The following is an 11,082-nucleotide window of genomic DNA, read 5'->3' on the forward strand; positions in this document are numbered from 1 at the left end:
TGGGACTCAGAGCCGCTAACTTTCATGCAATTAATCATCAGAGCCTCACTGAATGCTACTTTGAGAACTGTTATAAGCATTTATGATGTTAGAAAGACCAAAGCAGTGAGATTATAATGATCATCTGGGTGTTGTGAGCCATCTCTCCAATGTTTAGTAGTATTTAGAACAGGACTCTTTAAATCTAGCCCTCGATTCCAAATCCAGGCCGTGTTTTCAATACTCCCAGGTTGCTTGTTTAATAATGACTGATTCTGATTGGCCAGAGGCTTCACACCTGGCTGGAAAGCAAAGCCTGGAAAATCAGCAGTGCCAAGACCTTGATGTCCTGTATCTGTCAGAAGATACAAGAGCTCACAGGAAGTCAGGATGTTTTAGTAGTTTGAAAGACCCAGGTTCATTAGTGTGCTTACTGATTGTAATTTAGCTCATTAGCAACCCCTGGTGCTGACACTGTGAGATGATTACATTTGAATATATTTATCCAAAGTGAAATTTCAAGTGAGGTAAGCTTGGGGTCACAGACGAGAGGGCATCCAGCATCCCTGGAGTAGCTGGGGTTAAGGGTCTGGCTCAAGGGCCCAGCAGTGATATAATTACTCTGCCAGGGACAAGATTTGAACCCATGACCTTGCAGGCACGGGCACGGCTCTCTGCCCCATTGTGCTCCATGGCACCCCCTATGGGGTGGATTGTGCCACAGTGGCTCCCTGTTCCTTCCTCACCAGGGCACCATATGTCATCACTGCTGTCTCCGGAAAAGGAGCTCACAGTTGGTCAGCTTCGGTCCCTGATTGCAGAGTTGCCTCGCGGGTGAAGGGGCAGCTATAACCATCACTGCTATCTGGGTTGGACTGCCCTTCACAGGCTGACACACGGAATGTGAATCCCCCCCCAAAGCCAACAAACTGCAGTTTCCTCCTATTAAACGATTCTGCATTGTTATGCGGGTGGGGGGGGGGGGGGCATGCCAACTGGTGTAACCCAGTCAGTAATACTCCTCGCAGGAAAACCACTACTCCCATTCACAATGTATCACTGACACCATTATACCAGTGATATTACAGTCCAACTCCTTAGGTAACAATCACAGAAGGTGAGGGTGTTAAACCTTCTACCCTCACCACTCGAACCCGGGTTACTGTAACACACAGAAGCCAAAATCACCCAGATCTAATTAAAAAGGCAGTATGCATCAGTAACACCGAAATCAGAACAGAAACAGGTCAGCATTTGGGGGAGTTAAACTGAGTTTTAATGAATTCACCCCCAGCGGTCAATACAGCAGAATCTTTGAACCAAAAGAGAGAGGCGTGTTTACTGCCACATACTGTTAATTCTGCTGTATTTGTTTTATAAACAAAAATCAATGTGAGATACATAAAGACTGTAGGAGAAGCATTTCAGGTGGCTACATCTGGAAGCTGGTTGAAAGAATATCAAGATTCTGCAATGCTGTCATTGAAGCCAAAGGGGGCTGTTTGAATTCTGAGATGCAGGACACTTCTCTTGGTCAGTGCATATTGTATATTTATTACGTTATTGTCTCCAGAATCCTTACTATAAGGCGAATGACATCCCTGAAATAAAAACAAATGAATTAATAGCAGGTGTGTACAGGCTTTTGCCTGCTATTATATATTAATCTACTTGTCATTGCTGCATTTAATATAGACAAACATAACGGCCTCCACACTTTATCCAGTCAATCACAAATTAATCAATGTCTGTTGCGTTTTGTGGGACCGTTTCTTGCTATGATTACGTCACGTTCTGATTCCAAATGAAAACGGTAACCTCAAGGTACAGGTGCTAGTGACCAAGGTGTATTTTGGGTCTACTAACCTAAATATGAATCATGCATTGTCTGGTCATGCACATCCTTTGTATTTCACCAGTAATACTTAATTTAGTAATACTTAATCTGACAGACCCCTGAATTAATATTGCTGTGGAATTAATAACACAGTCACTGAGCATATTCTCCTGTGCTTAGCCTCCGCTTGTTCCTTACTCCGCGGAGTTGCGGTCGCAGCCACAGGCCGACCTTCCTCTCCTCCATCTCCCCGCTCGTACGGTTACCGGAGCTCCCTGCATACAGCCGGTATCATGTGGCCGCCCATCAGCCACCTGTCAGGCTCTTCTGTGTGGGATCGCCGCTAAAGTGCGAACGGCTGTACTCAAATACACTTCATGCCTGCACTGCTGGCACAACAAATGCTGATCTAATTTAATCCCGTCGCTATTAATACGCCTAAAGTTTGTTTTTCACCCATGAACGACACACCTTTATTAATTCCTTTGAGTTTCTTTTTGTCTATATTGTCTCGTCATTGCAGTGAGAGTCGAATTGCCAGCAGCTGCTACCAGGAAAGTGATTATTAGCGCGTAGTCAGGAATGTGTGCTATTACTGGGTGTAGGCACTGCGTTTTCATTCATTTTTAAAATGTTTTTACTTTTGATCGAGGATGAAACATTCGACTAGTCTGGCGTCCTACGGTAGTACTATCGGCGGCCACTAGGGGTCAGCCTGTTCACTTGAAAGCGTTGGAAATGCGGCTGGGGAAAACCTCATTCATTTCGGACCAGCTTTCTAGATTTGTTAAGCTTCCTTTAACACGGTTCCTATTCTCAAACAAGGACTCTCCGGGTATTTTGGTACTTTTTGACTGCAGTCACAGATTTTGGTCCCCACAAAGTCAAAATAACATTTTTTAATCACATTGTGGGGACAGACAGACAGACAGACACACACACACACATACACACACATAAACAATGCTATGTACACTGTAGCAGAACAGAAGGATAGTTGGAATTGTACATTTGCTATAATTAAGCTCTTTGCCCACATGTGCAACAAAATATAATCTACAGAAATGATATGATTTCTGCATAATGTAGCATATTAAGTATCCAGATAGCAGACAGTACTTAATTTTAATCAGCTAATTTTGGGTAGGGGGTGGGGTGGCTGGAACAGACTTGAACCCCCCCCCAGGGCCCGAGCACAGCGAATTTGCCCTCAAAGGCTCTTTAACAATCACAGACGGCCGACGGGCCCCCTCAGCACCAGCAGGCAAATTGCGTCTCTGATTCGGTGCCTATTTTAAAGTGGTGATTGCACCCCGTTTCGGCACGACGCCACGCCCGTCCCACCAGACTCTGACCCTCTGAGGGACTCCTCCCCACTCAGTAATCACGCCACGAGTGCTCTCACAAGGACCACAGGATGGAAGTGAAGGTCTCGGTCACACGGTTCATGGACACCGGGGACGAGAAGGCGGGCCGGCCTGGAGGACAGGCTGCCAGTATGATTCAGTAAGGGGGAATTAAACATCAGGGAGATCCATCCATCCATCCATCCATCCATCACTTTAAGCCTGTCTCACAGTAAACATGTGGGGGTCAGGGTGCCCCCCATTTACTGCACTCTTTTATGTGGGCCATTTGCACCCCTGACCACCATGCGTGCTGCCTCATACATTCTGCTGCTCCTCCTCCATCTTCGTGCATGAGAGGGGAGGAAGAGACACCAAACAGCGTCGACAATTCAGGCTTAAAAAGTCTCCAAATTTAAGGACAGCTGCAGTTACTAGCCTTGGACAGCAGGGGGCACATTGTCAGTAAGCTCTCCACGGTCGTAAATTCAAACTGAGCAGGAATGTCGCTTTGTCAGCAGTGTTTGTCCCTTTGTCCTTCTGTGGCTCGGCTGGTGCTTAGCTCACTGCAGCTCTGACCTTTGAAGGAGGTGTGATATCACCCCCCGCCCCCCCATGTTTATCATGATATTTCTCCTATTTCCTCGTTTCACTGACATTCTCATTGTTCATTGTTGCAGTGAAACATAGAGCTGAGCTCCGTGCCTCCCTCTCCCCCCCCCCCCCCTCTCCCAGCCTGTAATGATGTCCCCTGTAAGCTCTTTGGGGTATCTAATTTCAGAACCGGGTTCTGGTTTCGGTTCGTCTTTGTCCTGCCCTGTTCACACGCATCCCAAAGGCACGCACGGCGCACACGAGACGGCGGCCCATGCACACTCCAGCCCCGCTCACGCCTGTCGTGCGAGCGATGTCGAAAAAGCGTGCAAACAGCAGCTCTGTCTGATGGGCTCGGTGACGCCTCACTGAGCGTCATTAATTACTGTCACTTAATGTGTTTAAGCAGCAGTTTGCTACCAGGTAAACGTTCCAGGCTGAAATCTGTCGGTAAAATAAAATGAAGTATGACTGAGCTTCACTCCCAGCAAAGGGAAAGCTTCACGTCAGCTTCTCTGGCACTGTGAGTATTCAGGCTGCAGACTCCATATCGCCATTTAACCCCACAAATCCCAAGACTGTAACTGCAAACAGATCACACAGAGGCTCCCTAACACTGCGCTACCCATGAGGCCTGAGGCGTGAGGCTAATGCTAAGCTAGGGTGACCAGATCATCCATGTCAGGGAGGACACTTTGAGCTACTTCGGGTTTTACAAACTTCTAATTAAAAAATTAAAATTAAAAGGCTCCTGTGCTCGGCTAAATAGTGCAGCTCTTCTTGTGCTTTGACTGGTTTGTTTCCTTGACTGAAAGACTCATCCAGCTGTTTCACATTAGCATTAGTGACACATGCTTGATTATAGGACACTGACCAATCAGCACGCAGCAAGAACTAAGCACTTAAGTGAAATCTGGGTCCTTTTAATTGAAATGGCAGTTTACAAATCCCGTTCTACCTCAAAATGTCCTCCCTGACATGGATTATCTGGTCACCGTATGCTAAGCAAATGAAGCTAATGCTAAGCTAATGCTAAGTCAGCTCAAGCTACAGCATGAATGAAAACTGGAAGCAAAGGAGCCACTCATTAGTGGCATTTAATGATGCTTCATTGCTGAGAAGCACATCCTCTACACGCGGTCACAAGTCCAATAAAAAGTGCTGCGGGAAGATGCCTCACACTCTAAGGGATGAAATGAAAGGTCAAAAAAATATTTGGACTCAGAGCTTTAAACCTTTAAATTCCATTTATAACTCCACCCCCCCCTCACCCCCCGTCAGGTGTCCTCATTCTACTAACCACGTATAACAATCTCTCCAGTGTGTGTGTGTGTGTGTGTGTGTGTGTGGGGAAGGGGGGGGGGGGGGTTTGGGGATAGCCCCGCCCTCCCATCCAGTTTGGTCCGTTTTCCAGCTGGTTCTGTCCCCCCCCTCCTGATGCTAGATAGGTTCCGATTCCTCTCATACTTGGCTGCCGTCCAGGGCTCACACAGCGCTCTCCTCACTGGGGAGGGGGGAGGGGGGGTGTGGGTAGATCCCAAGAGCTGCTTGTCTTTTTGCTGTCCTTATGTGAGACTCAGCTCCAGTATGGCCTGCGTGGCTCATTCTGGGGGGAGGAAAACACAAGTCTAACGGACTTCACAGCCCCCCCACCCCAACATCCCACATGGGGTTTCATGCCCATGGGGTGTCCATCTGCAGCCACGTCTCTGTCTGTCTGTTCTGCTGCACGGTGAGCAGGAGAAGGTGTCTATCATCACATAGTCGTGGCACAGAGGAAAAGGCAGATCCTGATCCTCTCATGCTGTGTAAAAGACAGATTACCGCAGTACCGTGCCAGTGATACACCTCAGGGGGCGGAGCAGCCTCAGAGCCTCCAGAAAGGCCCGGCTGCTAATTAAGACATGTGTTTTCAGAGGGGGCTATGAAAGCGAGATCTTTGCCATACAGGGGCTCTGTGGCATTGACTGGTCATTGAAAGAGAATAACGCCAATCCTGGGATTACTGGACCAGGATGCAGGATCGCCCCAGCAGGTGAAAACTAGCCAGTACCGGTCAGGCGTGAACGTTGATCATGTGACCCTCTGTCACATGCTGGCTATTAAGAGACGGACACACTTGTGCATCTGGGTGACGGAGCAGCTAGGACCTGATACGTAGACAGTATGAACCGTGACGGTTCTGGTGGTTTCCTATCCAGATGCAGAACCTCCTGGCTGCTGATGTGAGCTTTCTGCCCTCAAATCCAGAACAGCAGGACGCGACGAATCCCACAGCCCCTGGAGAGGCATCACAAGGGCAAACTGGCTGTGAGAGAGTCTGGGTGCTGAGCAGGGTGGGGGGTGTATTTCAGGGAGCATCGGAGCACCTCCCTGCCCCCCGGCTCCTTGTCTCCCCGACAGGCAGGTGCAGGGTGTAAAGTGGCCCCCCCGGAGCAGGTGTGACTCCCGGCAGAGCCAATCAGCTCTAATGAAGCCCTGGCGATTCCCGATCTAGCCGGGGGGGAAGCCTGCAGGTCCGACAGCCATGCGTTCACCCCCATCCCGAGCTCAGATTAGCATGAGGCCTCGCACTTCCTCCCTGTTTTTTTTCCTGCTCCACCATAAGAGCCCTTGAGGTGAGAGGGCTGGGGGGGGGGGGCTCCCCAGCCTTAAATCACTCACATTAAGAGCGACAATTCAAGCCACGCAATCGGTCTTCCGCAGGAGGCCCTGAGACAGTGTCCTCTCTGTGACCTTCTCTCTCTAAGGAAGCTCATTTTCTAATGGACCGTCTCCTTCAGACCTGGAAGCAGCATAAAGAGCAGGTGCCCCTGAAAGGCGTCACCTGGCCAGAAATCATATTAAAAAAAAGCCAATCGCCGTATCAGACTTAGAAAATACACAATACCTAGTACTGTTCAGTTCAAATATAAGCATATACCACGAGCGTTTACCGAAACGATCTTCACCAAAAAAACAAAGAACACAGAATATAATACTTACATCATCCTGGTCAATCAATCAAATCTGTTTAAAATATTACTCTGCATCAGTGCTTCTCCTCAGCGATATGATATTTTGCAGAGTATTTTTTCATGCTACATCGTCTGAAAGGCCATTGCTCAGGTTGAGTTGATGTTGTGTTTTAGCAGTAATTTACGGTGGCTGGCGTTGAAACAGAGGGAGCTGTTGAGTTTCACATCTTTTGCTGACACTCTGAGTAACTCTGAGTAACCTCATTCTCAGTGTTTGGGACGTTACTCGCAAAAGTATTCCACCATAAACCAAACAGTTCAGTACTGTGTGACTGTGGCTCTTCATACTCAACTGGTTGGTTGAAACAAAACCTTGGTCTGGATTTGTACTTTCTGGACCTGAACTTTCCACCTCTACCTGTAATGGATTACTTTTGTGAGTAACTTCCCCAGCACTGTTACTTCTCACAAACTCCACGAATATGATGCACAAACAGAGCTGGTTATGAGTACAGGCCAGGCAAGCAGACCCCAGCATGATCATCCAGGGCGGTCGGGGCCACAGATGATCCCCCGCAATGGATGGACAGACATGGGAGGGGGGTCCAGGGGAACGAAAGAAGCCTCTGAGGTCAGGCTGTGAGACTAGCAGGACTCCGTCCAACCAGAGCACACCTGTAATCGCTATGAGAACAATTAGTGAACGGACATCTTCAAAACAAAGCAGCATGACAGTCTGGGTGTGGGGGGGAGGGGGGGCGTAGGTCTGCCAGGGCAGGCGAGCAGAGCTGAAACAACTCATTCACATAGTAGCCACCCCCCCTCCCCCATCACAATAAGACGGCCGTCACTGGAGGGGCAACCTAAAGACTGAAACGTGAGCTTGTCAGCTGGACAGCTGGCTAATCAAACATGGCCTCTTAAGGCACAGAACAGGGAGGGGGGCAGAGGGGGGGGTGTAGGGTGAGCCTGCAGGCAATTTATGTGCTGCCTCTTTGAAGGAGAGGCGCGACTGAGTGCGCTCACGGTCATGCAGGACGAGAGGAGAGTGTAGCATCAGGCATTAGCGTGCGGCTACGCCAAGCTAACACCCTGTAGCTGGTAGCTGCTGATCCTTCCCTGCACTGGAGCCCCAATAAAATCTGCCATGTTTGGGTGAGGAGATTGTAAGGCTGTAAGATATACATTATCTATAAAACACATAAAGGGTCATTAATGAACATCGACAAAGAGAACTCTACTATTAATGGATCTGAAAATCGACGAAGTGTAGGGGTCTGTGTGGCCAGCGGCTTGTTGCCGTGACGATTCAGCCGCTTCGTGCTCGGTGGAGGACAGCTGAATAATTCAGGCCTTCACCCTATTCCTCCGCTGGGCCTTGCTTTTCTGATCTATAATTGATGATGGCAAGTGGAGGCCTGACCAAACTTCTGCAGGCCCCTCATCAGATCCTCCCCCTATGGACAGTTCCAGGTGACCGATCCTCTGAGGCTCCCCTACAGGGACAGAGAGCTTCAGAGCCTCGTCTGGATGGAGCCACCTGGTCAATGTCTCTGGTCACCTGAGAGGATCCGACGGCCTTTAATAGTCGACTAGCAAAGGCCCCAAAAGAAGCTGTTGTTAACGCTGTAGGGATTAAGCTAGCAGTTATGACAGCTGCTCACAGCCAGCCAGCTGGCTAAAGTGCGCAGGGACACAGGAGACACACAGTTAGAGGGAGACAAAGGGAGACACAGAGACACAAGGAGACACAAACAAACACAGTGAGACATATGGAGACATGCAGAGACATAGGGAGAAGCACACAGAGACAGACAGACAGAGACACACAGAGACAGACAGACAGAGACAGACAGACAGAGACACACAGAGACAGACAGACAGAGACAGAGACACACAGAGACAGACAGACGGAGACACACAGAGACAGACACACAGAGACAGACAGAGACAGACAGACAGAGACACACAGAGACAGACAGACATAGACACACAGAGAGACACATGGCAGCCCCTCCTGCTCAGCGCAGATGGCTGCCAGAACTTTAAAAGCCCCAGAAAAAGCAAGTCTTGCAGGGGAGAATGATGTGAGAGTTTGGCTCAAAGCCCAGGAGGATTATGGGAAAGGGGTGGTCCCGAATGGGGCTGGCTGTGTCCTGCACATTCTGTCACACTGCCTCCCCCATTGCAGGCTGACTCTCAGAGCAGTCACTGTGACCGTACGATAGCAGTGCCCCCAGTGTGGCGTGGGTGTGTTTACATCACGAGGACAGTGCAACAGAGAGTCACGCAGAGTCACTGCGTGTCAAACAGGGGCCAAACTAACCCTGGATGGAATAAGGTGGAAATCTGAAGACTCTACAGATACCTGCCTCATGGACATAAATATGGGAGGCAGAGAGACCAAGGAGAGGCAGAGGCAGCATGGGCGTGGCCAAGGAAGGGGCGTGTCCTTACTAAGGGCCCAGAGTAATGAATGATTTCAGTGCAATCAGGGAGACTGATTTACAGAAAGGAGAAATACAGACTTTCATGAACATATGAACCACACGCACACACACACACACACACACACACACACACACACACAGAAAGGGCTTACAACCCACAGAACCACATGACCATTATAATTCCACAGGAAGCTGATGGGACATTGATGGTGCCGGCATTATTTTGCTCTGTCGTGCTAATTAACACTTCCCATTGCACAGGTGAGGGATACGGCTGCTGCAATTAGACACACGAGGAAGGAATCTGAGAGTCTGTCACAATGGGAGCACTTTTCATGCCTGAGGGGGTCCAGGTGTGGTCTCCTGATGCTGGCTGGGCACACGGAGCCTGTAGCATACAAGACCTCCTCTGACTTTCCCATTCACAACAGATGACAGTGGCAGAATCTGCAGAAAATAAACGAGGAGGCTACATGGTAAATCATGGTAAATCATGGTAAATCGTGGTGAATCGTGGTAAACCAAGGCAAATTGCAGTAATGAAGGCAGTGAAGGACACTGATAGTCACACCCCAAGCAGGTAAGAAATATGTCTGGCTGTAAGCTGTTTGTGTTTCACTGAGTCCCACCATGAGCTAGCAGCCTCACACAGGGGGGGGGGGGGACACCATGCTGACAGCGTGCACATGGTAAACATGTTAATCACGCCAGTCCCCTGTGCATCTATCCACTCTGCTGGGGATTCCCAGCAGTGACATGTGACCAATCTGTACATACATGTACGGTGTAAGTGTTGTGACCTTTAATGTTAGCCCACCCTTATACATGTACATGTGTGTGATATGAATTACAGTATTGATGGTAACTCCGTGAGCATGAATCACAGCAAAGCAGACGTGGAAACCACACTTAGGTGATGAATGGATTCCTGATCACTTTTTATGCTTTAAAAAAACAAACACGTAAAGCCATCAGGGTCTCCAGTGGGGGCTGCTCTGTATTTCACAGGTTCCTCTTCCTGGCGGCTTGTAAACATCGACAAGGGCAATTTCATGCTACTGGTCTGACTCTCTAGGCTGACAGTTACATTAGCACCTCCCACCACCTGTCAGGTGCCACTTGGCTTTCACGTGTATCATGTGACTAGTCACGTGACCAGCAACCAATCAGCCAACCATCTGCCTTCTTCAGAAGTGCAACAAACAAACAGGGAGGACATCCTGACAGAAACCCACTAATTTTAATGTTATCCATGATCATATTCCTAGCAGTGCTGTAATAGTTTTGAATTTTAAATTTAGGTTTTAGTTATTTTTGTATTTTTTGAAATATGGTTTAGTTTTAGTTCGTTTTCAGCGTGGTTTTATTAGTTTTTTGTTTCAAGGATACATTACTATTGTTATGTTTTATGTATATTAATTTCAGCTCCAGGGATAGACTGAAAGTTGTACAGCGAAATGTCTAATAAATAGAGTATTCTTCATGAATACATTGTGCACAGTATGCACTAATGTCCTCAAATTGGACAAAGCATGTTGCAGATTTTATTAATGGGCACAATATTTATAGTTTTTCTTAACTGTATTTTTTTTATCCATTTAGAAAAGGTGATGTGGTGGTGCAGTGATTTGCACAGCGGTCTCACACCTCTGGGGCCAGCATTCGAGTCTCTGCCATGGCTCCCTGTGGGGGGGAGGAGTTTGCACGCTCTTCCCTGTCATTGAGGGATTTTCTCCAGTTTCCCCACACAATCTAAATACACAATTAAGTGAACTGGAGTTGCCAAGTAGCCCATAGGTGTGAATTCCCAATACTGGCTTATTCCCATCCTTGTGACTAGCTTCTAGGACAGACTCCAGACCCCCGTCACCCAACACAGGACAAGCAACTTTGTAATTCTGTAGCCCTTCCCTTGTTTG

The sequence above is a fragment of the Paramormyrops kingsleyae genome, chromosome 22, assembly GCF_048594095.1.
Source record: "Paramormyrops kingsleyae isolate MSU_618 chromosome 22, PKINGS_0.4, whole genome shotgun sequence".
NCBI classification, from domain to species: Eukaryota; Metazoa; Chordata; class Actinopteri; order Osteoglossiformes; family Mormyridae; genus Paramormyrops; species Paramormyrops kingsleyae.